We start from the raw sequence: 24,483 nt of genomic DNA, 5'->3' as shown, positions 1-24,483 counted from the left end.
TGAGAGAATATCTCAACTACTTTTCAAATTTAAATATTTATCAATTGAATTAATTAATTAACCCAAAAATAAAAAACCAATAGGGACTCCCCATAGCATGGGGCGCATACACTGTGTTGGGAATATTTTACCACGATCCAGATTTACTAACAAGTATGTTTCATTAACATCCTAAATATGAATTCTCTAAAACAATGAAATAAACACATACGGGTTTAAGAAAACCTTACATTGGTTGCAGCGGAATATAATGATTCCTTCCGTTCAAGATCTCTAGCCATTGATTCCTTTCTGTAGCAGAGCATTAACAAGATCTGAACTTGGATCTCTTTCTCTCCTTCGGGTTTGGTTACCACTGTCTTACTCACTATGGTTGAGTACTTGACTTGCTATGTGTGGGCATGGCACTCAGTCACTCAAGGCTTTCGAATATGGTGAAGAACAATGAAGGAGGTGAAATCTCTATAGAAGGAGCTCTCATCTAGGTTTGGTTGAATAGTCAGGTTGACATTAGTTGGATGAGTGAGAGTATCATGTTCCTTTAGTGATTATATGGATTGATGAGATTCAATAAATAAATCTAATTTATTGGAGGTTAGAATTATAGGTCAATGTTTCTCGAATTGCCACCATAAAACACAGTCAAGGGTGGGATAAATGTTGTATATGAAAGTTTAAAAAAATCTATTTTTAATTAGCAAATAGTAATTATTTAACTTTGTAATAAATAATTTATTTTTTTTCAAATTAATTAAATAGAGAAAAAGATAAAAGTTGTCGAGAAAAAAGTTGTTAGGACAAAAGGAACATCCCTTGTCTTAATTAAACGAAGGGAGGCGCCACAAGACATAGTGTGTTAGGTTTTGTGCCCTAAATAAAACTCATTTCAATATAATCAGATTTACTAATTAATAAATATCAAAAATTACATTTTATGTTGCATGGTTCACATGATTTATTTCATGATTATGTTTAATGCATAAATTATATTAAGTCCAGAACATATGTATTTGTTCATGATTATAGTGTCGTCACCACAGTAGAATATAATCATGCTTATATGTTCAAAAGTTTAATTCCTTGATTTGTCAGTTCACTGGATTTAGACTGGCATGATAATCAGCGATATGTATACTTACACCTTGGATAAGTGTTATGTCCTTTCAAGGGCATTGGCAAAGTTTACCAGCATCGAATGTATGGAGTATACATTGGAAGGGACCGATGTTGATCTTAGATAAGATATCATAAACTTACCGTTATATCTTTCTAAGTCAATATCAATGGTTGATATTAGGTCTATGGATCTTAATCCTGACATGGTTAGGTTCGATCTCAAGAGTGTTATTTGTGTTTTTTGATTTGTTAGTTAAGCCTACCTTTTGGTCTGGGTGATACGTACATTTTGGGAACATGATAGTACAATTGAGTGGGAGCGCTAATCATAGATATGGAATCTATAGCTTTAATAAGTTTTTAGAAGTGAAATGATTATTTCCTTCGAGCTTGGCTAAATAGAGATAAATGATTGAGATCTCATTTCAGTAATTATATTAGTTTATTGAAATATCATTTATAGGTAGCTTTTAAGGATAAAATACATTGAAGGGTAGAACGGTAAATTTGTCCCTATTCAATGTAGATCATCTATAGAGGATCCTTGACTATTAGGATTGTAACAATGGATAATCATAACGTATCTATATCGTGGTACATATAGAGCATTCTATATAACTGAGAGTGCAATTCCAAGTTCTATAGTGGTTCAATGAGGAATTAATAAGTTAGGGAATTTACTTGGTAAATTCTAGATTTGCTTATTAGAAGCTCAGTTATATAGGCCCATGGTCCCCTCACTAGTTGAGATAATACTGCTTGCAGACTCAGTGAATTGATTTTAATTAATCAATTATAATTCTAAAATTAGACTATGTCTTATTTATGAATTTTCACTAAGTAATGGCTTAATTGTGAAGAAAAGAGGTTTTGTGGTCAATTTGTTAATTAAGAAACTTTGTATGGTCTAATTAATAAATTACATAAATGACAATTTTATTTAGTAATTAATTATAATTATTAAATAAATAGTTTTGGCATTTATAGGTTTGAATTGGAAAATATAGTATTATTGAAAAGAAGAATAAGTTGTTGAAAAAAAGTGGCAAAATTGTAACTAGTAATTGGCTCACTAAAGTGTACAGCTAAGTGTGGAATTTTGCCCAATTTTTTTATTCTTTTTTTTTTAATCCATATAATTCAACCCTAAGCCCTAGTTAGCTCACTAAATTGGATTTATTTATTGAATCTCATCAATCAAATAATCCTGTTTATTAATTCCATGATTACTCCACTATAAATATAGAATTGAACTCTTATTAATTATATAATTATATTTACTGAGTTTTACTGCAGTGTCCATTGATATAATCAATTGCAGTGATAAGCCTTCCTTATGTCATTTCGTAATTAGTTTTGGTCAAATTATTGTTTTACCCTTCTAATTACTTCTTTATCCTTTAGTACCGTCAAACTAGTGAAAGTATAATTTAGATCCAATTTAAATTTGTGCACAACTTTTCAGTTCCAGAATTAACACTTAAAGGAAAGCAACATTCGATCCGTTAGGAATCCATAGTTGTAGATCATGTTCCCAACCATTCACATTATTAGACTCCCAAAACAGAAGTTGTAAGAATCATTTTCTCTGAGAAACTTTAACGAGTGAATCAAAGAAACTAATAATATGAAAGGATTTCATGATTACTCAAGATTTATACCGATGTACTATTGATCATTATTATGATATGAATTAGGTCTTTATAGTAAATGGTAAGTTTGATAAAGACAATTTTATTCATATCGGTCCTTGTCATATATAATCTCTATTATATACAACACCTTCACTTAGATATCATACTACCTTAGTAATCCAAATTGAGATTACGTGCACTGAATAACAGGCATCAATGAGCCATACTAGCAACTATTGATTAAAGATTCCTAAACTTTAATATGTTGCTGATTGTTTTATTCATGGCTAAGTGATCTTAATTCTCCATATAACTACAAGTCATAACCTCATGTATGAATACGAATTTTTTTTATATTTATATATATAAATTATTCACTATTAAATATTGATTATTTAACATTCCTGCATATATCAAAGTATTCAACTCTTATTAATAATTAAAAATATCTTCACATTCTCTTCAGGGCATAAACCCTTACAGTTTTTACCAAGGAAGACACATCACATGTTCAATTCCCACATATTGATCCACTTGTGATAATATTCTAGATTGCAAATAAATAGATAAAATGGGTCTTGGTTGATAGTGACAGTGTTGGGAATATTTTACCAAGATCTAGATTTACTAATAAGTATGTTGATTAACATTATAGATATGAATTCTCTAAAATAATGAAATAAACACATAAGGGTTTAGAAAACCTTACATTGATTCCAGCGGAATATAATGACTCCTTCCGTTCAAGATCTCTAGCCCTTGATTCCTTTTTGTAGCAAAGCATTATCAAGATCTGAACTTGGATCTCTTTCTCTCCTTCGGGTTTGGTTACCACTGTCTTTTACTCACTATGATTGAGTACTTGACTTGCTATGTGTGGGGATGGCACTCTTTCACTATGGGTTTCGAATATGGAAGAACAATGAAGGAGGCTGAAATCACTAAAGAAGAAACTCTCTCATCTACTAGTTGTTTGGCATAGAAAACTAGGTTTGATTTGGTTGAAGGCATCAAGTGGATGAGTGAGAGCATCATGTTCCTTTTATAGTGTTTCAACTAGGGTTGATGGCTGAATTATATGGACTAAAAAAAAAAATATTGGGCAAAAATTACTTCTAGGCAGTACACTCAATGGATCAGTTTCTAGTTAGAATTTTGCCACTTTTCAACCACTTATTTTTCTTTTCAATAATACCATATTTTCCAATTCAATCCTATAAATGCCAAAACTATTTATTTAATAATTATAATTAATTATCAAATAAAATTGTAACTTATATAATTTATTAATTAGACCATACAAAGTCTCTTAATTAACAAATTGACCCTAAAACTTCTTTTCTTCACAATTAAGCCATTGCTTAGTGAAAATTCTTAAATAAGACATAGTCTAATTTTAGAATTATAATTGATTAATTAAAATCAATTAACTGGGTCTGCAAGCAGTATAATCTCAACTAGTGAGGGAACCATGGACCTATATAACCGAGCTTTCAATAAGTAGATCTAGAATTCACCAAGTAAATCCTCAACTTATTAATTTCGCCTTGCGCCACTATAGATTTGGAATTGAATAATACTCTCAATTATATAAAATATTCTATATGTACCACGATATAGATATATTATGATTATGCATTGTTATAATCCTAATAGTCAAAGGTTCTCTATAGATGATCTACACTGAATAGGGACAAATTTACCGTTCTAGTCTTCAATGTATTTTATTCTTAAAACACTTAGCTACCTATAAATGATATTTCAGTAAACTAATATAATTACTAAAATGAGTTCTCAATCATTTATCTCTATTCAACCAAGCTTGAAGGAAATCATCGTTTCACTTCTAAATACTTATAGAAGCTATAGATTTCATATCTATGATCAGCTGTCTCGCTCAATTGAACTACCATGTTCCCAAGATGTAAATATCTACCAAAACTATAAGTTAGCTTTCACGAACAATTTGAAGAACATAAATAATACAACTAAGTTGAACCTAACCATATCAGGATTAAGATCCATAGACCTAAGGTCAACCATTGATATTGACTTAAAAAGATATAACAGTAAGTTTATGATATCTTGTCTAAGATTAATATCGGTCCCTTCCAATGTATACTCCATACATCCGATACTGATAAACATTGTCAATACTCTAGAAAGTACATAACACTTATTCATGGTGTAAATATACATTATCACTGATTATCATGCCAGTCTAAATCCAGTGAATTGACAAATCATGGGGATTAAAATTTTGAACATATAATCATGATTATATTCCACTGTGCTGATGAAACTATAATTATGAACAAATATATACATATTTCTATATATGATCTGAACTTAATAGAATTTATACATTAAATATAATCATGAAATAAATCATGTGAACCATGCAACATAGAATGATTTCTGATCTTTATTAATTAGTAAATCTGATTATATTGAAATGAGTTTTATTTAGGGCGTAAAACCCAACATATAATTCAAATGCCTATTTCTTAAAAATAGGACCCACATCACATAATATAATTAATTAATACTATTTGTCAACTAATTAATCGATATTTTAAGTATGTGATCATTATAATTATACTTTTATTAAATAAAAATTAATATGTAATATTAGATATTCTATTTAATACATATTTTTATAAATGAAACAAAATAAATTCATAAAATAATAATTTTGAAAAAAAAATAGTATAAAATAAAATATTTTGATTCTTTTATTTTAAAAAATAAATCATTCTTATATTTAATATTTAATTTAAATTCACATATTCTATTAAAAATGATTATTTTAAAATAATTATTATTAATTTTTTATTCAAATTTACACATGTCATTAAATAGTCATTGATCATTTAAAAATTTATAAATTGTATATTATATATAATTTACTATATTAAAATTATATTTCAAAGTTAAAATACATATGAGATGTGTTTTTTTAAATAAAAAAAAAAAGATGAGACTATATTAATCTCTCTATTTTGTGTGATAAAATAGTTCCTACTTAAGAAGATAAAATTAGTAAAGAAATAGTATTATCCAATGCCCCTTATAGTCAAATTTTGTCCAAACATAGAATTGGATAATTCAATCCAATCCCATACATCAAACATGAATATTATTATATTTTGTCAAAATTTCAAGAGTAGTTTCTTTTTTTTTTTTTTTTTTTTTTTTTTTTGTAAAGATTTAGGGATAGTGTTAAGGAGCCCAAAGACCCACTCTTTGCTCAACTTACCTCAAAGTTAGCTTGATAATCACTCATGGCAATTGAATTATTTTATATCTTTACTTTTATTCAAGGACCATATTCTTTCCTAAAAATAAATAAAATTATTATAAATGTGTGCTATAAACTAATCATAAGATTTGTGTTCTACATCATTTTTTACTTTTATTCAAGGGTCCACATTCTTTGCTAAAAACAAATAAAATTATCATAAATGTGTGTTTTAAAATAATCATAAATGTGTGTTTTGTCACACATTATTTAAATGACTGATTTGTGAGATTTTTATTATACACTTAGCAACTATTAATTTTAATCCCATAATAGAATTTTCATAATAGATAAATGTATAGTTTGATGTAATTAAATCTATAATGATAATAATAATAATAACAATAAGTTTATTTAGTTAAAAGTTCATTCATAATACAATAATGTCAAATAAATTAAAAAGACTAAAAATTCCTCTTGAAAAAAAAGACTTAAAATTCTATAAAAAGAAGAGAGAGAACTTCTAAATAAATAAGTTGTTCATGATCAAAAGGTTAAAATAGTTTTACTACACTTAAATTGCATCATCCAAAGCTAGAAAAGGTACGAAGGTCATTATAAGTGCAATAAACTCTATAACATTTAGAATGAAGAAAACTATACTGATCACTCCGCAACAAAAACATCATTAATGTAAGCTTGTAAGCTTGACAGAAAAGAGAGTTAAAATACTATTGAAAAAATAACTTATATGAAATACTTTTACATGTCTTTGCATTAGCATTAGCATTTAAGAACACCTTTAGTCTAAATCATCTTTATTGAATTTAGTTTCACAAAATCGAAAAACTCGATTTTAATATTATAACGAAGAGACAAAGCTCAAAATATATTTTTAATAAGTAGGTCTCATGTATATAAAATAAAATTTTGAGTCATAAATTACTAGTTCTTTAGAAGGCTAGTTAGTCTTTCTCATTGTATATATATATATATATATAAATTGAGAACTTATCTATAGAAATATAAAAGGACTCAAGAGAAGAACTCAATCACAAGACTTACAAAAGTTGAGAAAGTCTTGAATGAAGATTATTATTTATAGAGAGTTAGTTACAGAGTGAAGAAACAAGAAAGAAATAACAAAAAATAACAGCCAAAATAAGTGGCAAAACTAACTGACTTCACCTAAACAACTAACTGCAACTAATTGTTTTCAACTAACTCTTTACACTGGTTATCATTCCCTCTCAAGCAAAATAGTGAGGAACAAACTTTAAGCTTGTCTTTGAGATAGTGAAAATGATCCATGGAGAGACACTTGGTGAATAGATCAGCAGTTTGATCAACAGAAGGTACATATAGAACCTCCAATGTCTTGGCCAATAGTTGATCTCTGTAAAGTCCTTTTTTGGCAAGTTAGTTGACAAAATAATTTTTCCTTTTATGGTAAGATTGTTGTGCATTCATATTCGATTTCTTGCCTTATAAATTAGGATTGTAGTTGCTCTTTTCCTTGTTAGGAAAGTTGCACTTTCAGCTGAACTTTCCTTTGTTGAAAACTTCTTAAAAGAGAAGAAATTCTCTTTTGGAAAGTTGTCTTTTTTAGGGAAACTTTGTTTATTGCCTTTTCTTTATTGATTTCGTTTGTATCTTGATACAATCAGAATATCTAATCTGTTTTTGGCAGGAATCAAGCATTGATAGAAGATCGAGACCCGATTTTAGCAAGTTTCCCGATTCCGGTGTGATCTCGTCGCGTCAGCATCCGATTCTGATGTAGCAGATCGTGTTTTCTTAGGAAAGTTTTTGTACAGCTGTAGATTCGAACTTGTGGTTGCCTCTTTGGTTTCTATGTTCTATAAATAGAGCCTAGAGAGCAACCATTCGAATTCACCTCTTCCATTATTCATTTTTTACATTTATCTTTTGAGAGAAGAAAGTGTTTCTTTGTTTTGTGAGAGCCTAGTTGTTCATCTAGGTTCTAGTTGTTCTATTTCGTTCTTACTCTATCCTAGAGGTTGTGAAGAACTACTTGACTGAACAAGAGATTGGTCTTCGGGAGAAGACTTGATAAAGCCTTACTTCGGGAGGAAGTAAGCACTTGGTCTTCGGGAGAAGACTTGTTGAAGCCTTACTTCGGGAGGAAGTAAGCACTCACACTTCAAAGACGAAGGGAGTTCGGGCTTGAAGGTGTTTCAAGAAGTCAGATTCATAAAGTGGATTACAAAGGATTGCGGCAATACTTTAGAGGGAGTCTAAACTTGTTTAAGTCAATTGTCTTTGTAATTTTGATACTTTATTAATTGATTTCATTCTCTGGGCGTGGCCCCGTGGACTAGGAGTGTTCGGGAGAACACTGATACCACGTATAAATCTCTTGTGTCAAGGTATTTATTTTTCTGCAAATATTTTATATTCGCCCGTTCGCTTTGTCAGAAATAATTACTTTGTTTGCTGCAAACGCTTACAGTGTTTATATTTTCTTATATACAACTGACATTTGCAAAAACACGGTTTTTCAATCTCTAATAAAGTGTTGATCGATTTCAATATGTTTAGAACGTGTGTATAATGATGGATTAGCTGCAAGTGAGGCTGCACTTTGATTTCCAATCCAAATAATTTGGCAGACTGGAAGAGAGACTTGAATTTTTTTAAGTAGATAACATATCTAATTCACCTCATCAACAACATTAGTCATAGCACGAAATTCACTTTCAGTGCTTGATTGAGCAACTACTTGTTTCTTCTTTGCAAACTAAGATATCATATTACCACCTAAAAATACCGCATAACCACTCGCAGATTTTCTATCATCAAGAGAAGTTACCCAATCAGCATTCGAGTATGCTTGTAGATCTAATCTAGTAGTTAGTTGTATGAACAAACCCTCATTAACTGTACCTTTAAAACATATTAACAATCGTTTACATGCATCCAAATGTGTTATAGTTGGAGTATGTATGAATTGACTTAATTTATTGACAATGAAATCTACATCTAGTCTAGTAAGGGCAAGATACTGTAGAGCTCCCAAAGTATTTCTATATAATGTTAGATTTGGAAATTGATCACCAATGGCCAGAGACAACTTGTGGGCTGAGCTTGTGGGGCGAGGACTTGGTTTTGATCCATCTATTTTTATTTTGCTATATATTTGGACTATGACAGGTGCATTCCAGCTTGAGTTCTCTTGACTTCCACTCCCAAAAAATAATGAAGAGGACTCATGTCCTTCACATCAAACTCATCATTCAGATCTTAAATGAGTTTGGACACTAAATTCTTAGGACCTATGACCAATATGTCATTAATATATACAAGAAAAAGAATTTGGTTGTCACTAGAACCTGAAATGAAGAGAGAATTATCAGCTCCTGAGCTTGTGAGCCCTTTGTTGCAGAGAGTGGATTTGAGCTTTTCATTCCAAGCTCTAAAAGCTTATTTTAGGCCATAAATAGCCTTGTGTAATTTACATACATGTGTAGGATAATTGGGATCCACAAATCCTAGTGGTTGAGTCATAAAAACAGACTATTGTAGTGTTCCATTGAGAAAAGCATTTGAGACATCAAGCTGAGGGATTGTCCAATTGTTACTGCCAAAGTCAATAAGGCCCTCACATTTGTTGGCTTAACCACATGACTAAAAGTTTCTGTATAGTTTATCTCTGGTGTTTGAGAGTAACCTTTTGCCACTAGCCTAGACTAAATTTGTCAATTGAGCTATCAACATTCAATAATATTCTGTGAACCCATTTATTTCTCACAAGATGCAAGTCTGGTTCATAAGGTACTAGAGATCATGTGTTGTTTTTCTTAAGGGAAAAAATTTCTTTCTGCATTGAAGTAAACCAGAGAGGATCAACAAGAGCTTGTTTTAAGGTGGTAGGTTCTTTTGGTAGGGTAGATTCAGGGACAGGATGTAGTGTGGAAGCATAGGCTTTTGGTTTATGGATACTAGATTTTGATCTGGTTTGGATGATATGTTTATTTGCTGCAATAGATGAGGAATTTTAGCTATTTGTGTGTGATGATTTTGGTACAGGCAGAGATATTTGATTCAGTGATTGGTGCAGGGATAGATTGTGGTGGTATAGGAGAGATATTGTTCCCTGAAGTAGTTTGAGGAGTACAAGGGTTTACTCTAGAAACTGAGCTAGGAAGATTGAAACTCTTGTTTAAAGCAACAAGCACTCGTTGTGGTGTCATTAAGGTAACTAACACTAGCACAATGTGTTTGTGGCATTTCAGGTGTAGAAGCTAACATAGTAACAGAGCGAGACTGTTAGGCTATTTTTATCTTAAGTTTTGGGTCACTTTTTATAGTTGTTTTTCTTCTTTATTATTATTTTTGAAATGGAATTACTATTGTTTTCTTTGGTTTCGGGTTTCACACTTCGAATGGATAAATTAATCAAATTTTAAAAAAAATAACGATCTATAAAATAGAGAAAATTTTACAAGAAAATAAAGTTGAAAGTTTAAGCCTAAATTTGATTATGTTTGGTTCCTATTTTGGAAAAAGTGAAAACATAGAAGTTTTAGATATCTTTTTCCTCTTTCTAAGCTTTTTGAATCATCTCGTTTGGAGTATGTATGTGAAAGTTATGTATATTTTACTGAGAGATATTGAAGCGAGAAATTAAGCTAGTCGCGACTAGGTCTTTCATGGTCGCGATGAATTATGTGGTCGCGACTATGGAGTTTAGGCAAAAAGCTTATTTTTTGAGATTAACCTATGGCCGCGACTAGGCTTTAGGTAGTCGCGGCTATGGGCTAAAGATGAGATTTTTGGGTAGTTTGTAATTTCGCCATTCAAAGATATCTGCATTATTTTCTATATAAGGGTTTTGTGTTTTAGAAGCAAAATACTCAGAAATTGAACCCTAGAACTAACAGAGGCAACAAAGGAAGCAATTGTGGTGACCTGGAGTGAGATCACCAACTAGTTCTTTCTTTTCCCTTTTTATTTCTTTATGTTAATTTCTGTTTCAAGAATTATTATGGATGTGAACTTGAGTGTTATGAACTAAATTCTCAATTTAGGGATATGATGAATGTTAGATGATGTTTCTTCAATTTAATTAATGCAATTATTAGTTTTAAAATCTTTCCTATATTGTGTAACTTGTTCTTATTTGTTTTTAATTACATATTTTAGACTGACCATCTTAAATGTGATTTATGATCTTAATATGAAATCTGAGAAGTAAATATTAGGAATGCTCTAATAGGACAAACATAAGTTTTGATGTAAAATGAGACTATTTACATAGCTTATGTGATTTTTAAATTCTAAATTTAATGCAAGTTATATGTTAATTTACTTCAGAGATGTAAGTAGGTATGATATGATTTAAGACCTTAATGATCTGAGAAGAGTTAGGGTTATTTTGATAGGCTATCGTCACCAAAAGGGAGAGAATTAATAATTAACATTAACAATTAGGAAACTGAACTAATAGGATTCATATTCCTAAACATTTATCCATAATTAATTATAGTTTTATTGTTATTTTTCTGTTTTTCAATTTTTAGTTATTAAATTATTCAACATTTTTATCAATTTTACCAAATAGAAACATAAATCTAATTTAGTGGTACTCAATAACATTCCATGTGGATCGACCTCACCTATGTGAGTTTAAAATTTTAATGGATTATGTATACTTGCGTAGTTGTTTACAATTTACGTAACAAGTTTTTAGCACTGTTATTGGAGAATCGAGTAAATATTGATATTACAATAATTATATTAAATTCTACTTTGGTTAATTATTTTTGCTTATTGTTAACCTATTTCTTTTCAATTTTTCTTACTCTATTTCAGGTATTGGGAGTGTATGCGACGTCAAGTAAAAAGTGTAATAGTGCTTGTTGATCCTGAAATTGAGAAGATCTATAGAAGAAATAAAAGAAACAAGAGGCAAGAAAGAAGTGCAGTGAGGACTGAACTAGAAGTATTTATGGCTGACAATAGTAATGGCAGCAACAACAGTAACAATGGAGGTGACATAGAAGACCAAGCAAACGATCGTAATCCACCTGACCGTAGTTTGAGGGACTATGTTCTTCCAACATTGACGGGGGTTCAGTCTTATATAAGATCACCCGTCGTAGAAGCCAATAATTTTGAGATAAAGCCAACCATACTCCAAATGGTGCAATCTTCAAATTCAGCTTTGGTGGACTACCCTCAGAAGATCCAAACCTGGATCTATCTAACTTCGTGGAGTTATGTCAAACATTTAAGGTGAACGAAGTTAGTGATGACGCCATCCGCTTGAGACTGTTCCCATTCTCGTTGAGGGAGTGAGCTAAAATTTGGTTGGTGTCTTTGCCACCTAACTCTATTGATACATGGACTGACTTGGCAATGAAGTTCTTATCCAAGTTCTTTCCTCTAGTTAAAGTTGTCAGGCTGGGAAGAGAGATTAATAATTTTTGTCAGCTTGACAATGAATCTCTTTATGAGGCTTGGGAGAGATTCATGGATCTCATTAGAAAGTGTCCACATCATGGGATCGAGAAGTGGATGTTGGTCCATAATTTCTACAATGGGTTGGTTGGCAATACCCGAATAATCATAGATGCAGCAGTTGGTGGGGCTTTTATGAGAAAAAGTGCGAATGAGTCGTATGACTTGCTTGAAGAGATGGCCATGAATAACCAACAATGGCCAACTGAGAGAAGCCAATTAAAGAAAGTTGCGGGTACGCACAAAGTTGATGCCATCACTAAGTTGATAGCCCAAGTGGAAGCCTTGACTAAGTTGATGACTGCTCAGGTAAAATAGGCTCAAGTTACTTGTGAGCTTTGTGGGGGGCCTCACACATATGAACCTGCCCAATGGATGTGAACAGTTTGCCAATGGATCAAGCTAAAGCCATTGGAAACTATTCTGAGAACAATAACTATGGGTGCAACTAAGAAGGGAGTCATCGTAAGAACTATCAAGGACAGACTTCAAATCAATAGCAACAAGGCTTCTACCAACAAAGAATTTATCCCCAGCAAAGCCAACAACCAAGTTCTAGTGGAGGCTCAAATATCCAAGCTGATTTATTGCTCCAATTCATGATGGAGACTAAAGCCTCGATTAAAAATTTAGAAACTCAAATGGGATAGTTGGCTACTCAAGTGGCAAAACAAGCTTAAAAATTCACCTAGTAGTAGTGAGGTAAGGGATAAGGAGCAGTGTCAAGCAATTACTTTGAGAAGTGGGAAGAAGTATGAGGGGCCTAGTGAGAAACAACAAGTGGAAGAAGTAGTTCAGGATCAACAGGCACCGACACCAGAAGAAAAGAAGACGAAGACTACTGAGGGTCTTACATCAAAAGAAGTGTCACCACCTATCAACATCGAGCACCATGTCAAAATTCCTTATCCGCAGAGGCTCTGGAAGAATAACATGGACAAGCAATTTTTTAAATTTTTGGAAGTATTCAAGAAGCTGCACATCAACGTCCCGTTTGCGGAAGCTTTGGAGCAGATGCCGACTTACCTTAAATTTATGAAGGAGATTTTAGTAAAGAAAAAGAAGTTGGAGGAATATGAGACAGTGGCACTTACTGAAGAGTGCAGTGCAATATTGAAGAAGAAACTACCGTCCAAGCTAAAGATTCGGGTAGTTTCAATATTCCTTGCTCGATAGGGGGTTCAGTTGAGACAAGGGCTCAATGTGACTTGGGGGAAAGTATAAATCTAATGCCTCTATCAATTTTTCAAAGGCTAAAACTGAGAGAAGATCATCCTACAACAATATCTTACAAATGGCAGACCGATCCATTACTCACTCTTGGGGTATAATTGAAGACCTCTTGGTAAAGATTGGTAAATTCATTCTTCCTACTGATTTCTTAATTCTTAACATGGAAGAAGATGAAAATATTCCCATCATTTTGGGAAGACCATTCTTGGCCATGGGGAGAGCTTTAACTGATGTTCAAAAGGGGGAGTTAAGGTTGCGAGTTCAAAATGAGGAAATGACTATTAATATCTTTGCCGCAACTAAAATTCCCACTTGTTGTAGAGTGGAAGTTATAAAGGAGGGTCAAGAAGAAGTAGTTGTTAAAAAGAAGAAAGGGAAGCGCACAGAACAATTTCGCACTATTGGACGACGTATAAAAAGATTCATGTGTGAAAATTGTGAAGGTGAGTCTCATCTTTTGGATAGCTTCGACATAAGCAACACGGGCGGATAGTTTTCTTCATTCGGTACAAGGGCTCTGATGGATGCAAGAGGTGGACTTTATCCCAGATAAAGTTTTAAAGAGGAAATGAACATCCAGCTATATGATATTAACGACAATATTCTTGGGAGGCACCCCAAGTTTTACAGTTATTTTTAGTCAATTTGAGACATTTGTGGTTTTATTTTTATTTCGTCTTTAATTTGTTTTAGTATCTTTTCTTCTGCAATACACAAACAGCGGAAAGCATGCAAAAAAACATGAAGAAAAATCAGTCGATCACTACAGTGGTCGTGACCAACAAACAGTCTAGTCGCGACCAATTTCATGGTTGCAACACCAGAAGTTACAGAAAAGTTCAGGAAATTTTTCCTGTTCCAGTAGTCGCAACCAAGAAAGTTCACAGTCGCGACAAATTTTCATGGTCGCGACCAGACCATTATATGGTCGCAACTAGGGAACCTAGCAGAGAGGCTCAAATTTTAGCATTACAATGGTCGCAACCACAATTTAGCTGGTCGCGACGAGGGCCCCCAATCAACTTTAAAAGCCCCACGTCAGAATGAAAAAAAAAAACTTGGCATATCCTCCACGATTCCAGCCGTATGAACAACCACCATTGAACCCCTACTAATGGGGGTCTCAAGTAAGTCCTACTCTCTCTTTGGGTTTAAAGTCACTTTGGGAACAATGTGAAATTTTAAGTTTGAAGGAGGGGCTTAATTAATTTTGTTTTTGGTTGTTTAGTTTTATTTGTCTATTTTAGTTGATTTATTATGCCTAGATCAATTTTGTTAATGTTGTTATTTGTGGAATAGATTGAAATTTTAAACTGTGTGCTCGATTCATTAACTCTTTGGATTAATTTAGATGCTTGTGAAAATTTTTAGATTGATGTTGATTTTCAGTGTTTGAAGTGTATTATAATTGTTTTACTTAGTTTTGTGGAATGATTGCTTGAATGATGTAGAACTTGCATGATTTATTCTTTTGATGTGAAATCCTTGATAATATTTGCTAAGAATATGATTTAGGCAATTTTTTTGGACAGTTTAAGCCTTTCAAGCCTACCTTCATGTGATTATCCTTAATGTACCAAGTTGAGCCTAAATATTTTTTTTTTAAATTGTATCACCTATTTAAACTTAAAATGTAGCCATTCACTTTTTTTATTCCCAATGCACCTTACATTTGCCATAAGCTTAGGAATAAGTTTGGACGAGTGAAAAGTTGTGTGAGTAAAATTTTTCAAAAATTGGTGATTGAGAAGAGTTTGAAAAAAAAGTGCAAAGTGTTTTCCGCCATCACTAAGAAGAAGAAAAAAAAAAGCAAAGTATATTTCTTGTTTCTTGAAAAAAAAAGAAAAAAAATATTTATTTAAAAAAATGATGTTGGAACTCGTAGTTATGAAATTCTCAATCATTGAAATTTTTGGGCACCTTTCGGGATATGCAATTCATTTTGGGTGCTTGATGATTTATAGTGTGCTTATTGTATAATATAGCCTAAATGATTTTTTATGTACCTATTACCTAAGCCATGACATTACTGTTGGGTTTTATGCCCTAAATAAAACTCATTTCAATATTATCAGATTTACTTATTAATATAGATCAGAAATAACATTTAATGTTGCATGGTTCACATGATTTATTTCATGATTATATGTACATAATGTATGAATTCGTCTGAAACCCTTTTCACATACTTAATCCTGTTTATTGTGCTATCAACACATTGGAAAGTAAACATGACTATGTGAATAAAGTTTCCTAGATTTATCAGACACAGGGTTTTACTGATATGATAATCTACAATAGAGTTTACTTGCATTTGGAGAAGTGCTATGTTCTTTCCAGAGCATTGGTTAAAGTAAAGCTCAGGTTGGATGCATGGAGTATGCATCGGAAGGGACCGATATTGAACTTTGACTTAGATTTATTAAACTTACCGTAATATCTATTCAAGTCAATATCGCCTAGTTGATCCTAGATCAAATGTTCTTAATCCTGTTATGATTAGGCTCAATCTTGAAAGGCTATTTGTCTTCTTTGATTTGTTAGTTAAGCCTACTTTTAGGTCAGGGTGATCCGTACATTTTGGGAACACGGTAGTGCAATTGAGTGGGAGCGCTAGCATAAACATGGAATCTATAGCTTCTATCTGGCGAATAGTAAGCAAAGGATGATCTCCTTCGAGCTTGACCAAACGAACATAAATGGTGGAGTACTCATTTCACATAAGCTGAAATATCATTTATACGGGGTCAAGTGTTTTAAGGATAAAATACATAGTAGGGTGTTACGGTAATCTAATCCCTTTACAGTGTAGATCATTCATATAGAGGATCATTGGTCACATTAGGATTATAACAATGGATAACTGATGATGCGTTTATATGGTGGAACATATAGAGCATTCTATTATACTGAGAGTGCAATTCTAAGTTCTATGCGTGGATTCAACGAAGAATTAATAAGTTAGTGAATATTAGTAATAAATTCTTGATCTACTTATTGGGAGCTCGGTTATATAGACCCATGGTCCCCGCACTAGTTGAGATAATATTGCTTGTAAGACTCATATAATTGGTTTTGATTAATCAATTATAATTCTCAAATTAGACTATGTCTATTTGTGAATTTTTCACTAAGTAAGGGCGAAATTGTAAAGAAAGAGTTTATAGGGGCATATTTGTTAATTATGATACTTTGTATGGTTCAATTAATAAATATGATAAATGACAATATTATTTAATAATTATTTATAGTTATTAAATAGTTAGAATTGGCATTTAAATGGTTGAATTAGAAAATTGGCGTTTTTGAGAAAATCAGATGCAGAATTGAGAAAACTGCAAAATCCAAGTAAGGCCCATTACTGTACATGGCCGGCCACTTGGTTTGAATTTTTAAACTGATATTTTCATTATTTTAATGCCAAATAATTCAAACCTAACCCTAGTGGAATGCTATAAATAGATAGTGAAGGCTTCAGGAAAATTACACTTCTAATTCAGAAAAAACTGAGCCTTCTCTCTCCCTATCTTTGGCCGACCCTTCTCTTTCTCCTTCCCTCTTCAATTTCAAAATTCTTAGTGTAAGAGTAGTGCCCGCACACAACAAGTGATACCTCAATCATAGTGAGGAAGATCGTGAAGAAAGACTTTCAGCAAGAAGGAGTTTCAACATCAAAGATTCAGAGAAAGAGATCCAGGTTCAGATATTGATAATGCTCTGCTACAGAAAGGAATCAAGGGCTAGATATTTGAACGGAAGGAGTCATTATATTCCGCTGCACCCAATGTAAGGTTTCCTAAACTTTATATGTGTTTATTTCATCGTTTTAGAAAGTTCATATTTAGGGTGTTAATCAACATACTTGTGAGTAGATCTAAGATTCTGGTAAAATAATTTCCAACAAGGATTGTTAACATTAGCGGAGAGGGGTAGTCATGCAAGCATATTGATTAGCTTATGGTCGCGACTAGGCGTTAGATGGTTGTGACTATGGGCTAAATATGGGAATTTTGAGCAGTTTTATAATTTCTCCATTCGAACATATCTGCATTATTTTCTATATAAGGATTTCGTATTTTAGAAGTACAATACTCAGAAATTAACCGTAGAACTAAAAGAGGCAGCAAAGGAAGCAATTATGGCGACCTAGAGCGAGATCACCAACTAGTTCTTTCTTTTCCCTTTTTATTTCTTTATGTTAATTTATGTTTTAAGAATTATTATGAATGTGAACATGAGTGTTATGAACTAAATTCCCAATTTAGGGATATAATGAAGGTTAGATGATTTTTTTCAATTTAGTTAATGAGTTTATTAGTTTTTCTGCCCTATATTGCGTGATTTGTTCTTATTTGTTTTTAATTACATAGTTTAGACTGACCATCTTAAATGTGATTTATGGTCCTAATATGAAATTTGAGAAGTGAATATCAGCAATAGTCTAATAGGACAAACATAAATTTTGATGTAAAACAAGAGTATTTACATAGCTTATGTGATTTTTAAATTCTGAATTCAATGCAAGTTATATGTTAATTTACTTCAGAGGTGCAAATGGATATGATATGATTTAAGACCTTAATGATTTGAGAAGAGTTAGGGTTATTTTGATAATCGGTCATCACCAAAAGGGAGATAATTAATAATTAACATTAATAATTGGGAAACTGAACTAACTGGATTCATATTCATAAATATTCATCCATAATTAATTACACTTTAATTGTTATTTTCCTGCTTTCTAATTTTCAGTTATTTAATTTTTCAACATTTTTATTGATTTTACCAAATAGAAACATAAATTTAATTTAGTGGTACTCAATAACAATTCCCTGTGGATCGACCTCACTTGTGTGAGTTTAAGACGACAATAGATTTCGTATACTTGCATAGCTGTTTACAATTTGCGTAACAGATACATAGGTGCAGCAATTTCCTCAGAAGCATGTACAGTAGGCACAATATTATTAGTATTGAGGGGAGATGTAAGAAAGGATGTAGTAGGAGACATGTGCATTGAGGAAGAATGTACCTGTTGTGATGTTGCAAGTTGAAGTGCTGGAAAATCTTCCTCATTTAAAGCCACATTTCTTGCTATGTATACCCTGCCAACTTGATCTTCACATAAATAGCCCTTGTGATGCAGTGAATAACCAACTAGAATGCATTTTTCAGATCTCATTGAGAGTTTATGACTGTTGTATGGCCTCAAGTGTAAGTAGCAAGTGCACCCAAAGGGCTTGAGCATTGTGTAGTCAGGGACCTTGTAAAATAGGAATTCATAGGGAGATATTTCTCCAAGAACTCGAGTAGGTAACCTATTAATGAGATACACAACATGCTGAAAGGTAAGCCACCAATAAGATAAAGATAAACCAACTTGTGCCAATAGAGTAAGTCCAGTTTCTGTAATGTGGAAATATTTTCTTTCAAAGACGACCATTTTGTTAATGGTCATGAAGGCATGGATGTTGGAAATGGACTCCATGTTGAGTTAGAAAAGATGCTAGAGACCTATACTCACCACTCCAATCTGATTGAACAAATTTAATGGGTAGATCAAATTACTTTTCAACAAATGTTTTGAATTGCATAAAAGTGTTATAGGCTTGAGATTTTGAGGATAGGGGAAATTTCCATCTGTACCTACTAAAATCATCTAAGAAGTGAATATAGTACCTATGACCTTCCTTAAATGGTGTATGAGAGGATCCCCACAAATCACTGAGGACCAATTCAAGAGGCCGAGAGGCTCGAGACTCAAAGATTGAATAAGGAAGTTTGTGGTTTTTACCTTTTTTTGTAGGCCTCACAAAACCTTCATTCTTTTAAATTTCTTGGAATATTGAGTGTAGCTAAGATTTAAGGTGTTGGATGTTTTAGTTTTGAGTGCCAAGATTGAAATTAGATTTTTGAGCAAGAAAAGTGCAGAGTCATTAACAATTAGAAATTTGAAAACATCATCTTTGTTTATAGAAGAATCAGTACAAGGGTGAGAGGTTATATTAACAACACTCTTATTACATTAAGAGAAAATGTAAATGGAAGATTTTATAGGATCTTGAGAGTTTGAACTTTGAGAAATAGAAGATGACTCTGACTTGGACTGCTTTGTAACAAGATGACACTCGAGCTTGACATTGAAAGATGGAAAGGAACTGTAAGACAGCATGTACAAGCCATTTTTAAGCCTCCCCTTGAGTAGTACTCTCCTTGTGATTTTATCCTTAACAAAACAACATTTGGAGTGAAATTCTAAGAAAATATTATTATCATCTGTTAGCTTAGAGACACTAATAAGATTTTTAGTGATGGTATGAACTTTAAGGATATTATTTAGATGTAGAGATGAACTAGAGGAAGGGGGAGAATAGTTACCAACATGACTTATGGGAAGTCGTTTTCCATTTCCAAATGTAAGATATTAGAAGCTGATTAGGGAATTTCAGATTCGGGGTGTTCCATGCCCTAGGTTATTTGTTTTTTAGCTCCTGTATCAACATACCAGCCATAATCATCCACAAATTCTGGTAGAGCTGAACTAGAGTATGCTTCTGGTTGTTCTTGCTCATCAATTTCAGCGGGATAGGCCCGAGACTCATTGACATTGGGTGTGACAAACCCTTTGTCAAATCTGTAATGGCATATGGCGATTGTATGACCTGCTTTGTGGCATACTTGACATAGTAATTATAGAATGGATGGGTTTTCTCGACCAAAAGAGCACCCGTGAGATCGATTGGTAGAGATTTATCCACGACCTTGATTTCCATAAGAACGATAGCCATTGCTAGAGTTGGAGCGGGTATTGTGGATGCTGAGATTTGTTGAAATATTAGAAGAGGGGTCTCCAAGATTGTACTTTCTTTCAAGTCTTCTCTCATGGATTAGCAATAAAGACTGAATGGATTCCAAAGAAAGATTATCCACAAGACTCGTGACATGAACAACCATGGAATCATACTCAGGTCTCAAGCCATTGAGCATGTGCATTATCAGATCACTCTCATCAAGAGGATGACCGAAGGTAGATAAAGAATCAACAAGAATTTTGACTTTGCCACAAGAATCGTTGATTGAAAGATTACCTTTTCGAATTGTTGAGAGTTGAGATTTGATTTTAAGTAGTTTTTCCTTCAATTGACTGACAAATCTTTGTTCCAGGGCATGCCAAGCATCGAAGGAGGAGTTGTATTGGGCTAATGATCTAATAATCATTTCTGACATTGAAGATTGAAGTCAGCTAAGTAATGGTTGATCTTTTCGTTTCCATGTTATAAATTTTGGATTCGTGACACCATTGACAAGCGTTCGAATGGGAGAAACTCCCGGTGAGGAGGATGTCATCGAGGCCGTGATCGATGATAGTGGGGATCACTTGTAATTTCCACGGAAGAGAGTTTGTTCGATCCAGTCGAACTGTGAGAGACGAATTCAAAAAATTATGAAAAGGATTCCATTGCTGTATTGGCGGAGTTTGACGGAGTATAATGGTTGAGCAAGGTAGGTTCAAGGTGACGGGGATCCATTAACGACGTTGGTTAAGAGTTTCTTGATACCATGTAAGCTGAGAATTTATCTATGCAAATCTAAAAGGACTCAAGAGAAGAACTGAATCATAAGACTTGCAAAAGTTAAGCAAGCTTTGAATGAGGATTATTATTTATAGAGACTGAGATACAGAGTTAGTTACGAGTAAAGAAAGAAGAAGGAAATAACAGAAAATAACAACCAAAACAAGTGGTAAAACTAATTGACTTCAATTAAACAACTAATCGTAACTAACTATTTTCAACTAACTCTTTACACTGGCTATTTATAGGGTATGCTTTTGTACTAGTTCCTCTTTTTACGTATTGTGCTACTGTATTTATTTAATTTGTTTATCGAATTCAAAATCAAAGCTTCATTTCCTTGCTATTGTTAATAATTTGGTTTGATCTTTTTTTTTTTTTCAAAGGTGCTCGATAGATAATTTAAAGGCGATTTGTATAATATCTCAACAATTTTTTTTAGTATAAACTAGAATTAAGAATCAACAAATTCCTCAAATGATACACTATAGTTTGTGTTTAAATATGAAAAACATTTATCAAAAAAATAATAATAATGTCGATGTTGTACCAGGGAGAAATGATCCACTTTGATGATTACGTGCCCAAGAAAATCGACACAAATCAAATGAAAAATTAATAAATTAAATAGAAAGTATAATAACTTCAACTTCATTAAGTTATTGAATCCCAAAAGAGAAGTAGTATTTGACAAGATATAAACCATCAATCTACAACTCATATAAAAGTTATTTATTCTATAAACAAATCTTATTCATTACAAAATGAACATTGAACAATAACAATTTTTTTCTTTAAAAAAAAAAACAATAACAATTTATATTTATAGCCAATGTGATTATAAAATCTGATCATTAAAAACAATCTATATGTTTTTTTATCATTGAATACGTACATGACACCTCCACCAGCTGGACCAGCTGCTTTGAATAGAGACATAGCAGTCCATGGATATGCCATTTGGCAGCACCTCTTTGGCTTTGGCCCTTCAAATATTGGTATTAAAAAGTCATTAGAAAAAAGAAAAAAAAATAACTGGCTTAACTTTGAAATGTCATATTAAACAAACAAAATTTCATACATAACAAATATAAGACGAATAATTACCACGGCTTTGTTTTGTAGCGAAACAATCTGTTGTAATGCATACCTAACAAGGTATAAAACACAAAAGGACCTTAAGTCACTTTTGATATAGCAAAAATTGCATTAGTATTATATGCAATGAACTGAAAATACTTGTATGTATATATTATACTTACGTATATTACAATCTTTATCACGTATGCAAGATTAATTAATACCATGAGTGTAGCTCCGGATAGTTTTGCTATAAAAGGATAACTTGATAGGACTGCTATTGTGATGACCTTAGCAAGAAAATAACAAAAATTAGAGAATAAGTTACATAACATGACATGAGTCAATAATAACTGGTTATAGATAAATGATGTTTGAGACATACTGCTCCAATTCGACACACCATTATAGGTCCCAAAGTCCTCTCAATGGGTGGGTAACAAAATAATTGAAACAGAAGCATACCAACTCCTACAAAATGATAAAGGAATATTAGCCTTTTAAGAGGAATAATATACAAGTGTGTGCATATATATAAATAAGAACAAAATTGTAAGTATAGTTTTCTTTATATCTCCTGCTAAGACTTTTATGAACACATAGTATATACATAAAATTATATGTCCTCTAAGTTTTTTTCCCCCTAATGATCCTAAATAAATCTAACTTGTTATTATTGTTATTTTTTTTATGATATGGATACTTTGATTATCAAGCATAGAATCCCCAACTCAAAGATTTGATGCAAGGGAAAAAGATAGTGATATTAAAATACATACAAAATGGTTTACTAAAAATATAGTTGTGTACCGAAATTGCAAGAACTTCACCAACTTGTCCACTTGAATAGCTTAGTCCTCCATACTTCTTAGGACTCACAGCCCATAATGGAAAAATCTAAATAGTAGATTGTTTCAAAAGAAGTAATTAGATATTGAATAAAAAAAAAGTAGCAAATTATTTTTTTAAAAAAAAAAAAATTGCTTACCTCTGAATAAGCCATGTCATGAAGTTGAAAAACACAATATAGAATAATAGATGACATTAGAGGCCAATTCTTGTAAAGACTCTGTTTTGGAGGAGTAGGGCACTTTTCCTCATCTTGATCCAAATTTTCGTTTTGATCAGATTCATGATTAGAGCTCATGTCTTTTAGACTACATGATTTTTTATTCTCTTCATCTTTTTTAGTATGAAAGTGAAGTGTTTCCTGTAACCACGCTCATAAGACATTGAAGATACTTTCTATAATAAATGTTATTACTTTGCACATAATAGCAGTTTTAACAGTTAGCGATTTTTTTGATTTTCAGTTCTACCGGTTTCGGTTCCGATGATGTTCGATAGGTTAGTTTGAACGATTTTTTCGATTTTTTGAATTTTATGCTCAACCCTAATTTTCACCACTACTCTAAACACATAAGACATAATATTGCTATCTAGTAGGTTATGGCCTTAAGGTAATATTTGTGATAAGTGTGAAACACTATATATATTAGACCATTTATATTTATCAATATTTGAAAGATCAATAATCTCAATTATATTAGACCATTTATATTTATCAATATGTGAAAGATCAATAATCTCAATGCAATTACATTAACAAGAAAAGTTAGTTATTTTCTTATTACTATTTTTGAGAAGTTACATTTGCTCTTTAGATTAAATAGACAGAAAAATAAAGAACTAAAGTAGAATGAGCAATTTATCATACCGGCATCCAACGACATACAATAGTTACACCCAAAGCAAATATTGATATCAACAAGCAAGGTAAAAAGTATGGGAACCTGTTATTTAATAAGATTCATCAAATAAAAAAGTGAATATAGATCATGAGTAATAAATAGACATGTAACTTAGATGTCATATTCTTACCTCCCAAACAGAGACTTTTTGGAAAATAGTTTTGGGAACTTCTCTAGCTATAATTTAAATTCATTAGAAAAAATAAAAAAAATAAAAAATATATAAACTAATGTAGAAAAAAATGCATCAACAAAAAAATTGCAAATCCATGCACATCTTAGTTTCTATATGATAGCACATCACTTTAAACTTTGGTTTTATTTTCTACCTTTTAAAATGATTTTCTGTACATAGTATTATTAACTATTGT

The 24,483-nt window shown here is 32.1% G+C and overlaps 1 non-coding gene across 1 annotated transcript; it reads right to left on the bottom strand.

Annotated features, from left to right (window-relative positions):
* Positions 1–12,414: 12,414 nt before the first annotated feature.
* Positions 12,415–12,521, bottom strand: LOC115721469 (small nucleolar RNA R71). The gene has a single exon (XR_004012490.1). It is a non-coding gene; the product is annotated as a small nucleolar RNA R71 (small nucleolar RNA).
* Between the last annotated feature and the right edge of the window lie 11,962 nt (positions 12,522–24,483).

The sequence above is a fragment of the Cannabis sativa genome, chromosome 2 (assembly GCF_029168945.1).
Source record: "Cannabis sativa cultivar Pink pepper isolate KNU-18-1 chromosome 2, ASM2916894v1, whole genome shotgun sequence".
Classification (NCBI taxonomy): Eukaryota; Viridiplantae; Streptophyta; class Magnoliopsida; order Rosales; family Cannabaceae; genus Cannabis; species Cannabis sativa.
The sequence above is the reverse complement of the archived record's forward strand: the minus strand, read 5'-3'. Positions and strand labels throughout refer to the sequence as shown.